The sequence below is a fragment of the Rousettus aegyptiacus genome, unplaced genomic scaffold (genome assembly GCF_014176215.1).
Source record: "Rousettus aegyptiacus isolate mRouAeg1 unplaced genomic scaffold, mRouAeg1.p scaffold_m13_p_11, whole genome shotgun sequence".
Taxonomy (NCBI): domain Eukaryota; kingdom Metazoa; phylum Chordata; class Mammalia; order Chiroptera; family Pteropodidae; genus Rousettus; species Rousettus aegyptiacus.
In genome coordinates this window covers 73,814,691-73,839,472 of record NW_023416286.1, presented here as the reverse complement: position 1 = coordinate 73,839,472, position 24,782 = coordinate 73,814,691, and the positions used below count along the sequence as shown (strand labels likewise).

General features: G+C 35.6%; 1 protein-coding gene across 2 annotated transcripts in view; it reads right to left on the bottom strand.

Moving 5' to 3' along the window:
* Positions 1–24,782, bottom strand: part of TBC1D4 (TBC1 domain family member 4) — a 156,956-nt gene that overhangs the window by 68,637 nt on the left and 63,537 nt on the right. The window lies entirely within an intron of this gene.

The following is a 24,782-nucleotide window of genomic DNA, read 5'->3' as shown; positions in this document are numbered from 1 at the left end:
CATGCAGTTAGAGGTCTTAAGTTTAAAGCCCCATTCCCGTATCTATTATTGTCTGTAGAAAAGACTCCACATTCTTCTTGACCTCTGATTTTTTTTTGTAAAATAAGAATCACAATGTTTATTTCAGAACTAAGCTGAGAAAATTAATTTAAACATGCAAATGTGCCTGACACCGTGCTGGGACAGTGAAAGCATTCAACAATGTTCGATTAAATAAAAATGTCAGTCGGAGATGGAAAAAGTGAAAAGCTGCTGCTAAATAAGAATACAATGCCTTCATGAAATTTAAATCGTAGCAGAGGGGATGATATACAACAAGTAAAATACTAAAGAATTTAGATAGTGAAAATTGCCAAGAAGAAAATATAATGTAGTGAAGGGGGACAGAAAATTTGGTGGGGGCGGCAGAACAGTTGTAATTTTAGAGAAAGGGCTCTCTATAAGATATTTGAATAAAATCCTGAGGTCAACAAGGAAGTGAGCCGTACAGATATCCGGGGGAGGAACATTCCAGAGGGACAGAACATCAAGTACTAAGGCCTTGAAGCAAAATCTGTCTGGCACGTTCAGGGAACTTCAAAGCGCCTGTGTGGCTGGATTTAAGTGAGTGAGCAAGGGTTTACTGAAGAGGCACTGTAGGGGAACAGGGAGCATCAAAATCACGCGGTACCTTGAAAGAACTTTGGCTGTTTACTCTTAGACAGAAAGCCAAGACAGGATGCTGAGTTGTATGTTTAAAGGTCCTTTTGGCTGCCGTGTGGAAAATAGATGGCCCAGGTGATGGGGCAGGAGCCTACTGTGCTCATCCAGGCCGAGCCAACAGTGGTTCAGACAGAGCAACAGCAAGGGAAGGGGTAAGAAGCTGTAGGCTTCTGGATATAATTTTAAAGGCATAGTCCAGATGATCTCTTGAGGACCTAATGTAGCGTATAGGAGAAGGAAAAGGGGGAATGGATGAACTTCATGCGTTTTGGCCAGAGGAACTAGAAAAAAATGGAGCTGCAGTGAAACAGGTTTGGAGGGAGTGGGGGTGGCTTAACAGAGCAGGAGCTTAGTTTGAGACAAGTTAATTTTGAGAAGCTTCTAGATATCCAAGGATAGATGTCAGTAGGCAGTCGAATATATGTGTCTAGAGCTCAGGAGAGAGAACAGAACTGAGAAAGAAAAATTGGAAGACATTAGCATATATATGATATTTAAAGACATGAGGTAAGACAAGTTCATCAAGAGTATTGATGACTGAGCCAGCAAGAAAGAAAGAGTGTCCACTAGGCAAAGAGAACTATCTCCAGGAACCAACCTGCGAGGCACACAATGCTTATGATTTCGGAGACGGAGAGATATGAGCAAAGGAAAATACAGCAACAGCTAGAGGTCAAGTAAGTGAGAATGGTATCCTGAAGTCAAGCAAGAAAAAGTTCCAAGACAAAGGAAGTAATCGATATGAGATCATTGGTGACCCTGACAAGAAAAGTTTTGGTAGGGGCTTAGGGCAAAAGACTTACCTAGTAGGCTCCAAAGAAAATTTCACAAAATAAATCCAAAACAATAGGTACAAACAACCTTATTAGGGCAGTAGCTAGAGGTACGAGTCAAAAGAGGGTTCTCTTATAGATGGAAGAAGTGACAGCTTCTAATACAGAATATCCAATAGTAAAGAGAATGTTGATGATCTAGAGAAAGAGGGTAGAATGGCTAGCGGTGTCTTTCAGTAGGCAAGAGGGGACAGAATCTGGGGCACCTGGAAGAATTTGAACTGATCCGTAGGCATGCTCAGTTCATCTCAAAGGGAAAGGCAGAATTTAAAGGCATAGATGCAGGAAGACGCGGTGGTGTGAGTTTGGAGAATTTCTCCTCTGACTGCTTAAATTTCTTCGGTAAAATAGAAAGCATGATCATCAGCTGATGTGAGAATGAGGAAGAAGATCTAACAGAGAAGTGAACATTGAACATTTAATTTAATTTAAGGCTGACTGTAGGCAAAATTGTGAAAGGAAGTTATATTTAGAACCCTAATGTGACCTCTCTAACCCCTTCATGGAGAAACGTGCATTTTATGTGCATGAGACCCACAATTTCAAATGTAGCATAGCTCTTTACCCAACCACAAAGTACTTTCAATGTGAGATCAACCTTCTATGTATTTATTCAACTGGATGCTTTTTATTCATCATATTAGTCCTATTATCTGCTTTGTGCTCACATTTTTTAAAGCATACAATTCAACATTGATAACCCTCTAATCAGGCTAACTAAGAAAAGGAGACAAATTGCTAACATCTGAAATTAAAAGAAAAGAGAGAAATATCACTACAGAAATTAAAAGGACAATGAAAGAATACTACAAAAACTCTATGCCCAGAAATTTGATATCCTAAATGTAATAGACCAATTATTGAATGACACAATATACCAAAACTCACACATTAAGAAACAGACAATCTGAATAGGCCTATATCTATTAAAGAAATTGAATCAATGATTAATAATCTTCGAATTAGAAAGCACCAGGCCCAGATGTGTTCACTGGCAAATTCTATAAAACATTTAAGAAAAAATTATACAAATTCTCTACAATCTCTTTCAGAGGAAAGAAGCTGAGGAAATACTTCCTAACTTATTTATGAAGCCAGTATTAGCTAATACCAAAATCAGACAGAAACATTACAAGAAAAGAAAAACTATAAACCGATATCTCTCATGAACATAGGTGCAAAAATCCTTAACAAAATATTAGCAAAACTAAATTTTAAAAAGCATTTAAAAAATTATATACCAAGACCAAGTGGGATTTATCTCAGGTATGTAAGGCTGGTTCAACATTTGAAAATCAATTAATGTAATTCATCATATCGACGGACTAAAAAAAAAATCACATGATCACATCAATAGATGCAGAAAAAGCATATGATAGAATCATTATTAAAACTCTCAGCAAACTAGGAATACAGAGAATCTTCCTCAGCTTGATCAAGACTATCTACAAAAAACCTAGTGCTAACGTCATACTTAATGGTGAGAAACTCACAGCTTTACCACTATGATCAGGTACAAGACAAGAATGTCCCCTCTCTTACTACTTTGTAACATCACATTGGAAGTCCTTGCTAATGCAGTAAAGCGAGAAAGTAAAACAAAGGTATAAAGATTGTTAATGAAGAAATAAAACTGTGTTTGTTCTCAGATGACATAATCACATACATAAAAAATCTAAAAGAATTAACAACAACAACAACAAAAATCCTAGAATTAATAAGCAATTATAACAAGGTTGCAAGATATAAGGTTAACATACAGAAGTCAATTGCTTTCCTGCATGCCAGCAGTGAACAAGTAGAATTTGAAATTAAAAACACAATACCATTTACATTAGCACCTGAAAAATAAAATACTTAGCTATAAATCAGACAAAAGCTGTATAAGATCTGTGTGAAGAAAACTACAAAACTCTGGTGAACATAATCAAAGAAAAACTAAATAAATGGAGAGATAGTCCATGTTCATGGTTGGGAAGACTCAGAATTGTACAGATGTCAGTTCTTTTCAACTTGATTTATGGAGTCAATGCAATTCCAGTCAAAATCTCCAGCACGTAATTTTATAGATATTGATACAACTGATTCTAAAGTTCGCACAAAGAGGCAAAAGACCCAGAATAGCCAACACAACATGGAAGGAGAACAAAGTTGGAGGACGGATGCTACCTGACTTCAAGACTTACTATAAAGCTATGGTAATTAAGACAGTGTGGTTTTTGTGGAAAAAAAAAAAAAAACAGACAAATAAATCAATATAATAGAAGAGACAGCCCCAAAATAGATTCACCTAAATATATCAACTGATCTCTGACGAAGTAACAAAGACAATACATGGAGAAAAGATAGTATCCAACAAATGGTGCTGGAACAACTGGACATCCACATACAAAAAAGAAAATTAATCTAGACATAGACCTTACATTTTTACAAAAATTAACTCAAAATAGATTACACACTTATATGTAAAATGTGAAAGTATAAAACTCCTAGAAGATAACACAGGAGAAAACCTAGATGACCTTCGGCATGGTGATGCTTTTTTAGATACACCACCACCAAAGACACAGTCTATGAAAAAAAATAATTGATAAACCAGACTTGATTAAAATTAAAAATTTTTGTTCTTTAAAAGACAGTTTCAAGAGACTTATAAGACAAGCCATAGACAGAGAGAAAGCATTTGCCAAGGACACTTCTGCTAAAAGACTGTTATCCAAAATAAATGAAGAATACCTAAAAGTCAACAAAAAGAAAACAAATGACCCAATTAAAAAATTGGCCAAGGACTTCAACAGATACCTGGCCAAATAAGATCTACAGATAACTAAGATGCATATGAAAAGATGCTCCACATTATATGTTATCAGGGAAACTCAAATTAAAACAATGAGATACCACTACATACCTATTAGAATGGCCAAAATCTGGAACACCGCCAACACCAAATGCTGGTCAGCATATGAAGTGAGAAGAACCCTTCTACACAGCTGATGAGAAAGCAAAATGGCACAGCCGCTTTGAATGGCAGATAGTGTGAAAGATAGTTACAAAACTAAACATATTTCTACCATGTGATACAGCAATTCATGCCCCTTGGTATTTACCCAAAGGAAATGAAAATGTATATCCGCACAAAAACCTGCACACAGATGTTTACAGAAGCTTTTTTCAAAATTGTTAAAACTTGAAAGCAACCCCGATGTCCTTAATACATAAATGGATAACTGTAGTACATCCAGACAATGGAACATTATTCAGCACCAAAAGAGAAATGAGCTATCAAGCTATGAAAAGACATGAGAGAATCATAAATGCATATTAATAAGTGAAAGAAACCAATCTGAAAAGGCTATAACTGGATAATTCCAACTATATGACATTCTGGAAGAGACAAAACTATTGAGACAATATAAAGGTGTGGAGGGAGGGGAAGGGATGACGAGGCGGAACACGAAAAATTTTAGGGCAGTGGAAATATTCTGTATGATATTATGATGACGGGATTATGTCATTACACATTGATCCAAACCTGAAGAATGCACAACACCATGAGTGAACCCTAAGATAACCTACTGACTTTGAGTGATCATGACACGTCAATGTAGGTTCACCTTTCACAGAAAATGCACAATTCTTGTTACTCATGCTGATAACGGGGGGAGCTTTGTATGCGTAAGTGCAGGGGTATTTGGGAAATCTCTGTATCTTCCTCTCGATTTTGTTATAAACCCTAAATTTCTCTTTTAAAAAAATCTTTACCAAAAAGAAAAAGATATATATACAGTTCAATACCATTTGTATTTACTTCAAGAAACACTAGAGGGAGCTTTCCCACGTGAACTAGTTTACCTAAGCAAAAAAAAATCAAAGGCTTTTTATAATACTGAAAAAATGCCACTGTTTATAAAATATTATTACTACTGCTTCCATATAGATTTGTAAAATTAACTACTGGCGAGTTAATGAACTGGAATGTTCACTGATTAGACAAGTTTGGCAACAAAATTAAGTTAATAAAATTAAGTTAGATCGAAAACATTTAAATATGTCAAAATCAGCACTTGATAACATTGAATTTCTTAGGTATTTTCAGATAGGACATAGCAAACATAATAAGAGAGCTATGTCTTGTTCCTTTGTTGTGATATATGAAATTTTAAGTAATCTAAATGAAATGCTAAAACTGGACACTTAATAAGTAGTTTTAACTTATGAAATGTCTGAACTCATGAGAAAAGAACTTTTTGAGCAAGGCTTAGTTGTGAAACAGAATGGGCCTTGGGAAAAGAGGCAAGGGAGCAATGGCCAAGCCCAGAGGGACCTACACATGACAAGTTCTGGCTGAGATCAGTAGATAAAGCTGTAATATTATCAGGAAGCAAAAACACCATGGATTTCTCAGAAACCTATTTTTGTCCTGGCCTTCTGTATTACTTCAGATATTTATACCAGCACAACAGATTTCCACCTTGCAAAGGAAAATAATACAACATTCTTGAACTTCTATTCAGAGACATCAAATAACTTGTAATTATCATTAACCGCTGCATGTGTGTGTCTCCCTTCTTTTAACAAGAAAAGGTCTAACTGCCAGCTACCTAAGGATAAAAAGGAAAACATTCATCTATCTCCAAAGTTAGGCTGGAAAGAAAGGCAACAGCAAGCAGCCAGATGCCTCGCCTCTGACCTAGACGTGCCCCTTCCATGGGGCATGTGTATTGTGACGAGTCACATCGAAGCACTCTATCCAACCCTCACGGCACAATCGAACTCCTGAAAGTTATAATGGAGTGTGATTGACACAGTTGCTCCTAGTGAAATAAAAAATTAATATGGTGAAAACTTGTGGTCAGACTTCACTTTCTGGGCCTCATTCCTTCTATTTGCGACTGTGATGAACATTACCTAGAAAAGTTTCTGGCCAGAAAAGACTTTTTTTTTTTTTTTTCAGAGCTCGTACTGGCTGTTCAAAGATATTCTCTGTTTATTAAGTATAAAAGACTCCCCTGCTCCCCTCTTGTGTGCGCTCTGGCTAAATGATACCAAGGGAGAGCGCATAACAATTTAGGTGACTCAACCCGTTTTCCCCGTTTCCTCGTCATCCTTAATGGCAGAAAACAATGAAAAGCTTTAGCTTGTCAGAGTTCTGGAGGAAGAATACATTTCTTCGATACGCCTCACAGATATCTGACTTAAAATCAGATTAATAAATATAGTACTTCTAAAGCAATAAATCTCTACCTCTGAAGTGTCTGAAATGTCACCATATTGCTTGAAAGTCATCTGGAAGAGTGCACTGTATGACTATGAGCCTTTCCCCAGAACAAACCAGGTCCTACACACTCCTGGATGTGCCCTGTGGACAGAGGTCTCCTCTCCCCTTCAACAGAAGTCAACCACATGGCACTGTTACCTTTCGATTACTTGATATTTCATGATTTATTAAGATTTCAAGTAAACTTTGGTAACTTAGTATACCAAAGCCCCCCAGAAGTATATTTATCAACTTTTATATATGTCAAACATTTAATGAAAAAATTTTAATTCCTTGAAGGAAACTCTCACTTTAGAATTTTAAATAGGATGTGTGGCACCAAAATATTTTTTATGATGTAATAGCCTTAATTTTCTAACACCTAAAAATGCTTCTTCATATCTATTTTAAAAGGATTAATGATGACAGCAATGTTTTAATGTTGATATTACAATCAATAATGAAGATAAAAGAAATTGGGAAAAACTATCCAATGGCTACTAATAATTCACCTGTATAGTGTGATGATGTGGCCAGAATAATTTCCATTAAAATTTCCACACTAGGGATCCATCTGAGCTGCATCTCGCAAAAAATTCACAACTTCAAGTCAGAAAGCAAATTCAAAGCAAACTAGCAGCCTTTGTGTATTTCCTACATGGACTGCTTTCAAGAAAGAATATGATTCTTATCTTAAATCATTTGTGAACGACTTATCAACTGAAGTAGGCACTGTTTTATCTAAACAGCACCCACCTTACTATAGAACAAATGGTTCTAGTGGACGCTGCAAATATTTGCACCCTCCCGCTCACCCAACCTCCCAACCCCCCATAAAGCAAGCCCCAAATGAAGGGCATGTAATCCAAGCTGAATCAGTGGAAGGTAGAAGGTGGGCATGGAACCCAAGTCAGGTCAATCTGAGTCACTCCCTAATGTTTTCCAAACAGAAGATGAAACACCAAAGCTTCCCACCTGAAGTCTCAAGTTACTGAAGGAGCTAGTCTGGCCATCTCCCATCACTGGAGAAAGCCATTCTGGAATAACACAAAGTGAAATCTGGAGGAAAAGAAAATTAAGACCAAGATATGTAGAGAAAGAGTGCTGGGAGGGTCATGACTTTGGTTGTAGACACCCTTGGAAGTGTGGCTCTTGAGCTCTGGATCTCCTCTAATTCTGGGGGCTACTCAGATATCACTCACGCTCCTAAGAATACTAACTAGTATGCAGATCTATAAGAATCGCTGGGATTGGGTTCATATGCTGTGACTGAACCCCAAAACAGCAACTGTTTACACAAAACAGAAGTTTATTTCCCTCTGGCACAAAAGTCTAATTAAGGGTACAGAGCTGTTTTTGTTACTTCATGGAGTCATTAAATGTCAAAGACTCAAGTCCCTTCTATCTTCCTGTTCTGCTTAGGGGCATCGATCCCATTGTCCAAACTACAAGCAACTGTATTCCAGGCAGCAGAGTGTGAAGAAAGAATGAATAAAGAGAAAGACAGAGCAAGGGATATCCCTCTCCCTACCCCAGTGCGTGCTCACACACACACACACACACACACACACACACACACACACACTCTTACACCCCACTGATCAGAACTAGTGGAATTTCTAGTGGCAAGAGAAGCTACGAAATACAGTCCTGACTCTGAATAGCCATGTACTGCTTTAAAATTCTATTACTAAAGAAGGGAGAACAAATCAGGAACAATTTGCATTCTTGTCATAATCGTCAATGATTCACCAGAAAAAAGGTATCAGTCAGAGCTCTTCAACAAAAAAAGCTAGGGACAGATATGTCAGAGTATTTAAATCATGCAATGGTACTAAAAAGGACTCGTGTTAAAGCTGTAGAAACATATACTTAATGAAGATAAGATGGCACTAGGTGTTCTAAAACATTTCTCAATTGAAGAAGCAGAAAATGTTATGACCAATACTCTAAGATAGTCATGGTAATACCAGTTGGCTACATCAACAATCATCACTAGAATTTATAAATATTTATTCTAAATAGAATCATGTTAGTCTAGTAGCCTGTAAGTCTACTTTTACATTTCTATAGAAATAGCCATAGGGCAACAACCCACAAATAATCACCTAATACTTATTTCAACCTATAAAAGCCCCTGCGTATAGTATTCTGGTACACTCGCAAAGCAAAGAGACTGATTAATAAATACAATTAAATTTAAATTCCTAATTATATTTTATTTTGGGAATTATAGATTCAAATCATTACAACAGGCCGAGCACAGGGAACAATATTACTTTTTAAGCCAGCATTTATCTTATTACAAGAATGTATGGAACAGCTGAGAGTTAACTGTGCTATCTGTAACTTCAATTTTAATCATTTGGAGTATGTATTATATACATCTCTGTCTTCATAAACAGTATTACTAGGTATAGTATAAACGTTTCAGTCCAATATAAAGTGTGAACATCATATCTTCAATGCAACATCATAGGGTCCCCATTCCTAAGCAGATGCTAAATAAATATCAAAAACTATTAGTACCGTAAAGAACCTTCAACTTCGAACAGAGTGAGGCAATTAATTGTCAAATATGCCCCCATACTATTCCAGGAAATATAGCTTTTTAGGAGAGCTGGAGCCCTACGAGATTAACTGTCAAGACCATCTGTTTACATTAGTGGACTCTGTTCTCCAAAACTATAGGAGATGCGTGACATACAGATTACTTTTTGATTCTTTCCTAATGCCATGCTTGTTTCAAGAGGAAAATGTCTCAGCAATTTTCTTTAATACACTTTTCAAAATGGCCCTGAAAGCCAATGGGAACAAAATGGCCCAGTTGCAACAACTGTTTGATGCAAAACATCATTGTACTATCTCACGGGTGCTACAACTGTTCCCTCAAACACGAATGAGCAAAGAGAAAGACATTCATGACTCTCCTGGTATTTATGTATGACTTCGCTGATAAAAATGGGTCAGAACTTGCCAAAATATTTTAATAATACTCTATTATATTAAAAACACTGTATCGATTAAACCAGACCTAATAGAATTCACTTGGGAACTTGCTACAATAAATACATAAATCTAGCATGCAGTTAGTTATACATTGATGGCATGTAAGATATACTTCTAATTGATAGAGAACATTTAATGCCTTAAGTTTTCTTTTGCAATGTAAAAACTTATGATTTGGGATTTTCATATCTTGAAATTTTCAAAGCCATACATTATAATTATTGTAATATGTTATTAAGCAATACATTACTATACTTATACTATACTTATGTCTAGCATTTTGTTATGGAACAATCAACATGATCTTGTGCCTTATCGTATGTTTAGACTTAGCCTCTGTTTTCTATTCCAACTTGTATAAGAAATATTCATCAATATATTTTAAACATTATTTTACTAAAATTTGGTTGAAATTATTAAAAATTCTTCAAATGCATATTAAATCTATATTAATGATTAACTGTTTTCAAGTGATTAGATTAGAAAATATGTTTTTAAAAATCACCTATTCATTTTTATGTTACTTCCTCTCAATCTCTAGATTTTTATAGAACTCTATAGTTGGAAAAGGGGAAGAAATAATCAAACAAACAAACAAAAAAATCACTGAACTAATTACCTAACAATGAAAGAAAACATTAAACAGGGGGAAAGAGTCATGATAGTGATCAGTGACACAGCCCAAAATTTGCAAATTACAATTTACTTTTTTTATTAAATAAAAAACAAAAAAAGATATCCAGCTCTCCTCCAGTGCAGGAGTTAACATAATGATGAAAGAAAAAATGATCACAACAATAATAGCTGCTTAAGAATGAGAACCTGTGCTTTTACATTCATTAATTCCCATAATTCTCCAAGACAAGCTCTATTAATTCCACTTGCAAAAATAAAATTGAACTATCATCAAATTTTTCTGTAAATCTAAACCTGTTCTAAAAACGAAAGTCTATTAAAAATAGTAAACTGGAAAACTGATTATCAGAAATGCCCTAAGTGTCTAATTGTTTCAAGTTCAGAAGATGCAGATAAAATGAATGGACAATTTAAGAAAGTAATAAAGTTTTTAGTACACTTTAGAATTTCTATAGTTATTTTTCAAAGCTTCCTATCTAAGCTTTTGAAAAACTTTCAGGCTTTCCTATATAGTAGCTTTACTATTATTGGTGTCAACTGGGTAAATTTATTACTTAATAAGTCTTGGCTTCTACCCCAAGGAAATAACAAATTAATTTAGGTTTTTCAAGCACTTTTTCAAAAAATAGATAAGCATCTGAATGATATAACACCATAACTAAATTTAACATCAGAAGAGCTCACAAATGTTCTCTAAAAATTACTCTGTAAGTAAACAAAAAATTGAAAACAGAGAAGCTAAATTACTTGCTCGAAGTCACAAAGCTAAATTATTACTTGATTTACACAAATGTAAATTTACACACAAGCAAAGAACTTTTCAGGATACCTCTATTTAAAGAAGGTAAATCAACAATGTTCAATGAAATTAACATCTTCAATGTCAAATATCAGTAGGTATCTACAGGTGAATATTCGTTTGTGTAACTATTCATTCAAAGTGTGCCAACCTCACTAAATTTTAAGGAGAACGACAGCAGGAAGATGTTAATCTGGTTAACCACTGTACACCCATGTCTGCCACAGTGGCTACCATGAGTTCAGTAATCTATAAACATTTGGTGATTAAATAAATGCTTGTGGAATGCAACAGTCTCTTATGTAATATGGAATTTCATATGCCAAAATGTCTATTTGACTTCCATCTTTTATAAACATAAAACTTACCAAGATGTTGAGCAAAGAGTAAACACACAAAAAAAATATTTGATGGTTAATTGATATTAGAAGTCCTTGGGGCCTTATATAACCTCATTTCAGAAAATGATACAGCAGCTTCAAAGAGTGTCTTTTTACTCTCCTGAGTCAGAAAAAATTCCCATTTCTAGTGATCCAAGCAACTAAACACACATTCAGTATTACTGATAAAATTATGATATTCAAATGAAAGCTAATTAAGTATTTTAGTTTTGTTCGATGAACTTTTCTAATAAAAAGCACTTCTTAATCTGAGAGGTCTGCCTCAAATGGTCATGAAATGGATAAGAATAATTTTTTTAAATCTTCAAGGGATATATCATAATTTATAAACAATCAAGTTTCCTGAATTCTTAAAGAAGAAATTATTTCCCTCCCACCCATGACATAGAGTAGGCACTTTAAACATTTACTGAATAAACTGCAAAAATATTTTGTTTTTAGCCTCATGGTACTTAATCACATTTTGACTTGTATATAATTTGTCTTCTTGCCTTATGGTTCCTACAAGATTCTAAATTCCTTGTTTGATACCCTTTCTTCTCTCTTTCTCTGTCTCTCTCTCCCTGTCTGTCTCTCTGTCTCTCTCTCTCTCTCTATATATATATATAATATATGTAATATATATAATATACATACATATATATAATATGCACATATTATATATATTTTTATATATATTATATATGTGTATATATATACATGTAGATATGATATATGGCCCAGGTATATATCATATATAATATATATCATATATATCATATTTATCACCTTGATACGCAGTCTGAACTACCCTTTCTCATCCCCTTTAACTATTCTTTCTCATTTCTACTCTTAAACCCTTTCGAAACCTATCTCCAGGGAGCAAACAGACTCTTTTCTGGAGACCCTGCAGCACTGCATCAACTCAACCTGATAGTAACTCTTGTTTTTCAAAAATGACACTTCAATTTAGAGACATGAAAACAGGAAGGGAAAAAATTTGTTTTTAAAAAAGATGCTGCTGCAAAAGGTAAGAATATGAGCCCAAAGATTTGAACATTCAATTATAATAAAAGATTTTTTTATACAAATATCAGTTAAATGGTTTTTTATGATTAACCTACAAGTTTGTAGACTGATTCGGAAAAAAAAAGAATTTGGGAAAGTGTATTCCTTCAATGTTTCTGAAATGAAACAGAAAAAAATCATTAAAAAAAAAAAAAAAACAAAAAAAAAAACAAAAAAAACAAGAGAAACCCCTCCAGTTGTGGTTAAAAGAACCTAAGAAAAAGTCTTTCAGAAACCGCCTTGCCTTTATTAAATATTCCTAAAACTTTTGATGGCCAATAAATGTTGAATAACCCATATGCTCTCTTTTAGCCTACTGGATAGAATGTGAAGAACATAAAAACATCACTAAAAAATCTTCAATACAAACTGCCTACATCAGCAGATGGTAAAATGTCCTCGGGAAACCAAAACAGGTGAGAAGAAGAAATAAGCCATACTACTCTTTGACCTGGAAAGCCCTTTGGCCCACAGTTTCCTCAAGATAATACGATTTCCCTCTAGAGCCCTTTCCAACTGGCGCCTGACCTAAACCCAGTAGCAGCATCAGGCCTCTCCAAAATGCTTATAGCGCAAAAAGCACCATATTTAATCACCCAATGGCATCTGTGTATCCCACAGATGTGTCTCATGCCTTTTTATTCATTCCTAGCACAAAGCATAGCACATATGGCTCACATTCAATTAATGTGTGCAAAATGAATGAACAAATGTATGAGCAAATAAATAAATCAAAGAGAAAATGGTGATTCTCCTCACCTTCCTAGATCAGAACATTTGTACAGGTTCTTCCATGAAGCCAGAATTTTTTCAATTGGGAAAATAGTACGAATCAAATTATGAATGCCAACTAAAAGCAGGTGTCTGCTCTAAAAAGAAAAGTTGATAAGAGCTTTTGCATAACCATGGTTAATGTAAATACATGAACGACTTATAAATGAATATTAGGGAACATTAGTTCTCTGTAAAAAATGTTTGCTGAGGACTTAACACTGTGAACTTTCTACGTGATAACAGCTCACATTTATCAAGTACTTGTTACGTGCCAGGCACTATTTTATTTTCTCTTCTCATTTAACTGATAAGAAACTGCCCTAGATTCTGCATTTCTGCTTAACCCAATCACTAAATCATTAACTGAATCAAGAAAATGAATATGACAATATCCAATCTTGACAGAAGGATGAGATCAAAGACTGTGTGATTATACGAGAATCTAAACATCGAGCACTGGGTTTCTATGACAGTGTCTGCTTATGATTAACTGCACATACCATGAAGCTACCATGTCCTACTATGACCTTAAAAAATTTACAGTATTTTTATAAACGTCCTCTGTATAATTCCATCATGCAAAGCTTATTCATAAGTACTAGAAAAAAAACAAAAGGATTAGTAAAATTAATGTACAGTTGCATTATCGAATATCTAAAATCAATATAGTTAGTATAAGTATAAAATGTTAAATAAATAGGGTCATTCTAAATGCGAAGTTTTGGAACCCCCATCCTTTGTGCTTGAAAATGTGGCTTAGTCACTTGTGCATTTCAGTAATTATATATCTTTATCATCATTTTAAAACTGCTTTCAAGAACAGAAATTTTCACATTTTAAAGTTACTGAAAGACTTGTAAAAGTTTTTGTGTGGCTTTATCTATTAATATTAACCATTTTAGAAACTACAAAGGAGAAAATTTTAAATATTTATTTATTTATTCTTTTAAAATAACAATAAATCATTACATGTTAACCTAAGTGATATACTATTTCTTTTTTTTAATTGACATATTTTTATAAAAGGTAACATACTAACAATTTTCAATATGAAAAATTTTGTGAGAAGATTGGTATGTTTTTACATTTTGTAAATCCTTTTAACTTAATACAAGGCAGTTGGGTTCTTATCTGTTTCTGTATTTGATCTCCTGCAATATGTTGCTTTGGTTGAATAATATGAAGAAAGTCCAGCCACACAAATATACATAAATGGAAAAAGGAGTAATTTTAAGAGCTTTTTCAGATAACTATGAAAATTGTCTTTTGATACTATCCCCAAATTCAATAAGGAATAGTTTCTTAACAGGTCCGTTGCAATGTGAAATCTGAAACTATATCAGTGAATTTTCTGTACGCGGTTCCATTAAAATCCATTTCTTTAACTTACACTTTGAGTGGCTTTTTTACCTTTATATGACTTCATACTTCATGCTTTGGTCTTTTGGGAAATATTGGTTCACTGAGTTTAGACAAATATTGACATTTACACATTTTATTAAATATTATAAAAATATCATACTTGTTAATATCACCACCAGTCTCATCAGAAGTCCTTAGTATCAGCAAGCTCACAGTGAAAATAAGTTTTTCCAAATTCTTAATATTATCAGTTGTTTTTTTTAAAGTGGTAAGATCATTTTGTTCAATTTCAAGAAAATGTCTGCCAACATCCAACAATGATTAAACATCTTTTGTTGTGAGTCATTCTTTCAGGTAAAAATGGTATTCCATAAAAAAGTTATGAGTTTTTATTTTCTGCCGCTGCCCAAAAAATTACCAAAAACTTAACTTACTCTCACATAGTCCTATAAGTCAGAAATCCAGTATAGGTTTCGCTAAAGTCATGGTGCTGGTGAACTGTGTTCTTTATTGGAGTCTCTGAAAAAGCATCCATTTTTCTACAGTTGTGGGACTGAGGACTGTTTTCTTTCTGGCCGTCAACTGAGAGCTATTCCCAGCTGCTAGAGGGCAGCCCCATTCCTTGGCTTGTGGCCCCTTCCTTCCAGCTACAAAGCCAGCAACGGTGAGTCTAGTCCATCTCATAGCACAACTCTATGACCTCCTCTTCTACCTTCCTGTTTCCATTTTAAGGGCTCGTGCGATTACACAGGGACCACCTAGATAATTAAGGATAAACTCTCCATCTCGAGATCATTCACCTTAACCACATTTGGAAAGTCACTTTGCCACGTCAAATGAAATATTCACAGGGATTAGGGGATGGACATATGTAGGAGAGCATTACTCTGTCTACCGCACAACTCCTACAATTGGACAGATGCTTTTCCTCTAGACAACCACAGTGTTTGTATAGGCAGTTCCCATTTTGTCACACATATTAAAAAGATGTGTTCTCAGGGGTCAAAATTTAAAAACCTGAATAAATTCTACTGATTCATCAAGGATGTTGTTAAGTAGCTATGGCTTTTCTTTTCTTTCTAACTGTGAGCTCTTGGTGGTGAAGGATACAGTGAGCACTAGTAGAGTTGGTGCTACTACAGAGATTCATGCTAAGGCACCAGCAATTTTATCTATCATTTTTTTACCAGCAGTGCAAATGTCAACACAGTGAAAAGGACACATAACATCTTAACACTATAATGAAAAAAGTTTTGCTGACCCACTGAAAGCATCTCAGGGAACCTCAGAGTTCACAGTAATAGAGTATTCCACCATACCTAATAACAACATATTATAACATTGACCTAAGTTATCTCCACTGTCTTCAATTACTGGCTAAACTTTTAGACATATAGGTTATAATCAAAATAACGTATAAGCTATTAGCAAAATTGTTCAAACAGACTCCAGCTCTCCAATTTACATCTTACACGAATTTATCATTAACTTTTCTAAAACTTCAGACTTTATTTTCAGGTATAAAATGGTTTAATAATACTAGTTCAAAAGATTGTTATAAAGATTAATTGAGAGAGTACATATGCTTGGCACCTAATCCGTGCTCACTAACTGGCAGCCCTTGTTGTTCCACATCTGTTTTGTGTTCAAATATTTTGACATTTTCTTAATTGATAGATTGCAATATTCCAGACTCCTCTCATACTTAAAACAGAACCTCGATATGCTTACTCGAATCCTATTTTTATGACAGCTAGAAGCATGTGATGCATTGCCAGGAGTACTCACTCGACAGACTGGACCAGCTTCTGTCAGTTACCTACCCTGCAGCCAAAATGAATTAGAAAACAATCTGGAAATGAGATTTGGAAAACAGACAAAAGCATTAATCATATCGTGTGTGTTTCATGTTAAAGTTAAGTCACAATAACATCTATTTTTCTATGTACTTTTATTTATTTCAACGGCTACCATTAGTGGGGTTTTTTTGATTTTCAGAAAAGCTTTATATGTAAAAACAGACTAGTTTGTAGAAAAGCTTAGTTTTATTTCACTATTATATATGCAGAGTTGGTTTTGGTTTTATTTTTAATACTGTAGATCATGAAAGACAGTTAAACTCACTAAATAAATACTATAGATTTAAAAAGCCATATTTTGACTAGTTAAGTGATTTCATAATTTTAAAAAATCATTCTAGTCAATACAGACATAGTAATTATTGGAACTTATAGACTCATTTAAAAAATCCAATCAATTATGTTATAGTCTGATTGGCTACTTAACACCAGTTCTAGGCATCGAGACAATGTGTTTTTCAAATGGAGACAAGGATAAGCAAAAAATGTGAGCAGTAAAGGTCTGAAAGTTAAGTTAATACACAAAAAACTGAGGGAAATTATTGGCAAATCAGAAGTCAGGAGTCCCAGAAGTCACAAAAAATTAGTTCAGAAGGCAGGTCATTAATCTAAAAACTTAAAGTGAAAAGGTCAAAACAGTGATTAAATGGAAAATCAAGTCTCAATGGTCAAAAGGTCCGGTATCCAGAGGATTAGGTACAAGTTCATATCTGGAGCAATCGGGATATGGAATCATCAACCAGGATGGCTTTTTCTCACAAGCACCAGGGCTGCGAACAAGAGTGTTTTCAAAGGTGTGACTCATTTCTCACACCAGTGGACTCTTTGTGGCCACCTTCAGCCATCTTTATTCACCTCTGTGATTCCCATTCCTATTTACTAATGTATGAAGGCAGCCCCTAGACATAAAACGCAATCAATGAAAAGTGAACTGGAATCTACTCTAACATTTTGCCTTTCTAATGGTGATTCCTCAAGGCGTAGAATGAAAGCTTAAAAATGCTGCACGTGAACTTCAAAAAGATTTATTAAAAAAGATCAGAAAATTACAGCAGACCTCAAGGTATATGAGTCAGCAATAGTCAAAAGACAAAATTTCATCTTTTTTTTTTCTATTTAGTTTGTCAGAATCATTCTGTATGTATATGCATGTGTGATAATGAATAGGTGGATGTATGGATGGATGGACGGATGGATGGATGATAGATAGATGATAGATAGGTAGATAGGTAGATGCAGGTAGACAGATAGATAAAATATATACTATATTTCAATGTGTATTCAAAACATGTTTTCAGTTTCCTCCGTGCATATCTAATCACTTACCTGCATCTGTGCCTTTATACCCTGTCTTTTCTCCTGATACTCTAAGTAAACGTGCTGCCAGGCCACACTCCACTACACACACACACACACACACACACACAGACGCGCGCCCGCGCATGCGCGCACACACACACGTGTGCACACACACACACACATGCACACACACCATGAATACCAGATGCCTTCACCTATTGCTTAAAGAAACTGCTGTAAAAACTCTCCTCTCTTTCTACTGCTTTATCAGTTCCTCCTCTACTTTATCCTTCCTAACAGTTTACAAACAGGCTGTTTTTTTCTCCCACCCTAAAAGAATCCTCTTGACCCCACTTCTCCAGCTACCAATGCCAATTCTCTCCTCCAGTCACAATTAAATCCTTTGCAAGAGTTACCTGTGCTCACTCTCTCTACTTGCTCTTCTCCCTTTCCTTCTTGAACCCACATTAGTCAGGTAATTGTTCCCGTCATCCCATCAAACCAGAGGTCTGACCGTCACATTGCCAAATCCAATGGTTAGTTCTCAGTCCTTCTCTTTCTAGACCCATTGGGAGCATTTGAGAGATAGGATCACTTCCTCCCCTTTGGAACTCTCTCCTCGCTTGGCTTCCAGACACCACACTGTCCTAGTTTTTCTCCACTTCCTTGGCTCTCCTTTTTCAGTATCCTTTGCTTATTCCTCTCATCTCCCCAGAACTCCAACCCTTGGGGATACCCTGGACTCAGTGATTGGTCCTCTTCTTTTTTCTGTCAACACTCACTCCACTTAGTAATGTCATCTGATCTCACAGCTTACAAGCCCCTGCACTGGTTCCTACTACCCCTCTGAGCTCATCTCCTATCACTCTCCCCTCCTCTGTCTGCTCCAGCCAAATGGCCTCCTTACGCTCCTTCAGCAAACCACAGGTGCCTGAAACTCCGGTCCCTCTCCCTCACCTCTTCTCCACGGTGAGAACTTCAGTGACCACACTCCCCAGACTAACTCTCTCTCCCTCCCATTCTTTTTACATTCTCTCTCTTCTTTCTTCTCTCTTTCTCCTTCATTATCCCACCCCCCTCAACATCCTTCCTTCCCCCTCCCCATTTCTGCACAATTTTTCTCCTTAGCAATTATCGCTATTTAACATAATTTTTACTTTATCTTTTCAACACACCTTCCCACACTAAAATATAAGCCCTGTGAAACCAAACAGTTTCAATAACTAAATATGTGTTAAATAAACATAAAATATTGTTTAATTAGTAAACAAAAGACCATGGTTTAAAATGCCCGTATAATGACCACAAAAATTACCATAATTAAAAATCCGAAGAGTAGTATGTTCCAAATATCACTATAAACATTCCTCCTTCATACTTTATTTCTACCTCATTACCAAAATTCATTCTCCACATCTCTGAGATGAGCATTCCCTATAGTACCATTCATTCTCTAGGGATTTTAATCCAAAGACAAAGAGAAGGTCCCTGCAGCAGACAACCCGCTTTTAATTTATTGGCTGAGACCATCCAATGTAAGTTCTTTCGTGTGCTTCTGTTTCACTTGTTTCTCACTATTGCTACATCTGTCTTCTCATCCTTTCCTCTAACTACTGAATACGTGTCTCTCTTTCCTTCTCTAGAGTGGAGCCTTCGTCTCCACGAAGTCCCGAATCCAGCGCTCCTCCTGGGAGATGAGACTCTAAATTTTACAATATACCCTCTTCTTCGAGATCTCCAATCATCTCTTCCCTGTGCGCATCATCGTTTTTGTCATCTTAAAAATATGTAAACATTTAAAACACACACACACAGCCTTTGTTGGATCTCACTACTCCATTTAGCTTGTTTTCCCTTCCCTTTGCTGCCTGGCTTTCTGAATATGACGTGGACAGTGGACAGTCTTCCCTTCCACGTGCTGAAACCCTTGCTTTCTCGCTTTGACCCTTGTTCTACTAAACTGGTCTCTGGAATATTACCCTTAACCACTTTTTTTACTAAAATAATTAATTTCTTGGTTTTTATGATTTATATAATAAAAATTATATAGGGCTTATTGTGTACCAAGCCCTATTCTAAACATTTTACGACTATGAGTTGATGGATATCATTTGCTATACTAGATCCATGTGATAATATACTACCCACTACCATTCACTTGGCTTGCTAGGCATAGGCCAAATCTACAAAGTGTAGACTTTCCAATACCTTATAAAGTGCTTTATAACTAATTTTAAGTTGTCTCTTAAAACCACCTTATGAGAAAGGCAAGACAAATATATTAATTATCTTAGAGAAATAAACACAAGTTTACTGTCATTTCGGACCCATTTTTTTTTAGCTCAATTTCATATTACCATATTACTTTCTTGTTTAATAACCCATATTTAGGAGAACCATAGTTTAGATTCCACAAATTTTAGATTTTGCCAGGGTCCTTGTGAATTATAAGAAAGAAATAACATTATTAAACACAGAGGTCATCAAAATCACTGATGCATGAAAAGAACAGTGGCAATTTTGCATAGTAATTCAGTTTGTCAGATGTTCTTCCTGAGATAATTTTTAAAAAATAAGGAAAATACAGAAAAGAAAAACAGGTGTTCAGAGAGAGCCACCTACATGCCAAATACTTGCTAGAATATATACCTTATAATTAACTAACGCTAATAATTATATTCATATTTCAAATACAATAGAAGCCAGATTTGCCAGCCAATCTTTATAAAAAAATAAATCAAACAAACATATATAGCTAGCTGTTTTGTTTGATTCATGTTATTTCTCAGTATAAGTCAAATCAAATATACTCTTCCCAATGACTCTGAACACCGGAAGCAATGCCCCTGAGCTTTCAATATCCTAACACGGTGCAGACTTTGAGTTAAAGGGAAACAACAATGGGAACAGAGCTACATCTAATTAATTTCATTCAACAAACACTACCGAGCAACAATTAGGTACAAAACCCTTGTCAGATTTGGCAGAGTACACAGTGGGGGGAAAACATCATGACCTTCAAAAAAGATTGCATCCAGTATAGAAGCTGCCAAGAACTCAGCCATTTACAGAGTGTAGGCGCTAGATACAGAAAGTTGGCATGTAGAACTGTGTGAATTAAAAAATGAGTTTGTCAGATTTTCATATTTTCTGAAAAGAATACTGCTGTTCCTTTAAGTATTATAGTAGTCCTGTGAGAGAGGTTTAAGAACAAATGTAGAAATTTCCTGAAATCCAGAGCTGGGAGCCTGGCAGGTACATGCACTGGTCTATATCTGTTCAGCAGTGGGTAAGGTTAAGCCTGAGAAAGAGACATTCATTGATGCTTTTCACAATGACTCCTCGCCATAAAGACTGTGGATCTTAACTCTGGGGAGTATCTAAACAGCAATGGTGTGTAGAAAGCTGATTTTACACTAGAAGACCTTTTACACACTTATTTTAAAAGTGTGTAGCCCAATTCACAATATGAAATCTATTCCTCAAATATCATAATTATACATATATACATACACACACACACACACACACACACACACACTATCAAAAGCTATTTATAGAAAGATGCCTTATAGTACTGGAAAGAGCAAACCTATAAACAGTTTATAAAGTTCACAATCCACTAGAGAAAAAAATAACACTGTGGTATGTATCATGGCTCCAGAACCAGTTACTTTTTGTTTTCTTTCCATTTTAATTGGTTGGCTTAAGCGTCCTCATTTATATACGGGATCGGGTTGTTTTGGCGACCCACCGGCTCTGGACTGCCCAACAGTGCACCTCGTCTGTCTCATGACCTGCCATTAATGTAGTTCCTGCTTTCAAGCAATGTTTTCCACAGGGTTATTTCACGTGATTATGATTTATGTAACGAGTGAATGCTTAATCCAGTTTCCTTCATTAAAAATCATAAGCTTCAAATCTCACACCTCCACAGGTGTAGAAAAAATTCAATACAGACTCACAGGCAGTTCTATTCATTACACTAAAATAATAAAGTACATTTTTCTTCTAGGCATGAATACTGCTAATGGAGTTTATAACTCAACAGCTGTTTCAGAAAAGAGATAATAAAATTGACCTTATAAGACCACCACTGCTCAGAGGTCTAAAACCTTTTTAGATCTTATTGACTATGTTTTTAAAAGATAAAGCTCAAGTTCAGCTGCTGGGACAAACCTTTCTGAAATAAGAATTTTAAACAGATCAACCTTATCTTGCCAGTGTGTGTGGGGGGCGGGGAACACAGATTCTTAAATAAAGATTAAGAGGGGACACTTCAAACTTTTTTTGCAGTTTTAGCCAAAAGCTTATCTATTTGCTCCCTAATAATGATTTCCATTTAGATGAATTTTACAAGTTTGTCATCTAGTGTAATTAATTATCAATAAATAAACCCAACAACAACTAATATCTGGTTGCAATTTCTAAGATTCAAAAATAAGAATATTAAAAACAAAAAATAAACAATGATGAAGTGGCAATATCATAACATAGTTTTGGGGGAAGTAACAAAAACAATCACACACTGTCACATTTATTTATAGCATAATTAAGAGACAATGTTCTGAGTACATTGGGATTTTGTTTCCCACAATGTTGAAAATAGGTTCTGATCAGTATAGACACATTTTCAGAAGAGAAAGATTCATAAAATTGACCCATCCAAGCAGTTTGGAGAAGTTATTTAAAGACCTATTTAGGTAAAACACAAGAGTAAAATAAGAAAATGGAAGTCATGGGATCTAGGAAATAGTGAATCTGAAATTGAGGGCTGTTTCATCAGCTCCAACTAAAACCAGATATCAGAGGGCTCTTGCTGAGGAATATCTAGGAAACACAGGTTTCAAATATTGGTTAGTATGCTTGATGTTAGAAGAATTTAAGGATATGATTAAAGCAAAAACAGCAAGAAAAAAATTGGTAGAGACTCCAAGAAAAAAAAGCTGTAAAACAAAAGACACTTCATTATGGTACACTGACTCTTTAGTAAATATTTACACAGTCACGAGAACATAAAATCTATTACTAAAAATAAAACTTAAAAACTGACTTTCAAACAAAGCATGGAATTAATTACAGACATATCACAATGTAATGATATCAATAATAACAACATAAGAAAAAGTACAGATAGGAGAAACAGGAAGGTGGAAATGGAAGAAAAGAGATAAACGCAAAGGCGGTAGAACTGCCATAGAAATTTTAAGAGCTGATAGAACAGGAAACCAGGTAAACAGGTAGAAAACCTGAAAATAGTAACAGAACTATCTTGTGAGGAGAGCACAAGGAGACATAGAATAAATCAGTCTCCATGTTTGGCAGGACCAGTTTTTCTTTTACTTTTTTCTTTTTTGTTTTGTTTTGTTTTGATTTGGACCAGGTTACTTTGAAATGTATCCATAAGAAAACCATGATCTTTCCTAGAAAACTTATTCCAAGCAACCAGTATCATAATCGATCAAAGTTACCTAAAGCAAAAAGACCTAGGAACGATCCTAGCAATAGTGGATCTGAGATAGCTTCAAACTCTTTGTAGTTCTCCCACGGAGAGGTGAAGGCCATTTGACAAAAACAATGCAACTGAAGTAAAATGCTGAGATTTCCAAGCTCAGGAACTTAGAAGGCCTGGCTGCCTCTGCTTTTGCATTGCAAAAAAATAATAATAATAATAATAAAAATAAAAGCTAGCAGGTACATGTTAGAAGCCAGACTGCCACGAGACCACCAGGCTGTGAGGAAGCCCAAGCTAGCCACATAAAGAGGTGTACAGAGGAAAAATGTGATACTTAGCCAGGGCCCAAATGTCCCAATCATCCAGCTGAGGCTCCAGATATGAGAGTGAAGAAGCCACTATGGACATTCCAGTCTCAGCAGAGTAGAGGTGAGCTGCTTCACCAAGGAGAACCCAAATTGCAGGGTTTTAAGTAAATAAATGTCATTTGAAGCCACTAAGTTTGGAGGTGGTTTGTAATGCAGTAAGCAATAAAAACCAGTAATCTAGAAATGAGGTGGTGCCATAACAAAAACCTAAAATGTGTGGCCTTGACTTTGGGACTGGGCATTGTAGGCGGCCTCGAAACGACTGTTAGTAAGAGCCGGAAGGGCAGTGAGGAAACTGCTACAGAAGGCGGGAGGAAAGAGGGCACGAGCCGCGCAGTGGCAAATGAGTGAAACGCATTCGCAGTGATGTGCCCAGTAGAAAGGGCGTCTCGTAAATCTAAGAGTACCTACGGTTAAGGAGGTTCCAGTCAGAATGTTAGAAGTGCAACAGGCTACTTTTAGCTGCCGAAGATAAAGTATGGGAGAAGCAAGATAATCTAAGAAGAAACTACTCAGTTTTCAAAGAAGAAATTGGAAGAAATATAAAAGATCCAGGACATTATGGGTCCGACAGTAAATTTGCTTCTCATAAAGTCTCTCTCAGCAAGTCTCTCAGAATTAAAAAAGAGCCTTTAGTCACTGGGCAAAGACCAAAATAAGGCTCTGCCAGTAAAAATGGCCTCAGGATAAATATCGAGGAAGTAAGACTTTTTTCAAAACCTCAAAGCTCTGAGGTCCTGCCTCCTAGACTCTCCCAGTTAGGCAAAGGGGCTTCTGCGACTTTTAAGGGGTTGTCCCACAGCGACCTGACACCCAGCCTAAAGCAGAGAACGACCAATCTATCTCAAAATTATTTCAGGTTGTGACTTTTATCCAACAGAGTAGACTGTAATTTGATATACAGGAAACCCTTAAAATTTTGGGAGCTATACCAGGTTGGACTAAAAATGAAACGAGACATTCCAAAATGAAAAGAGGCCT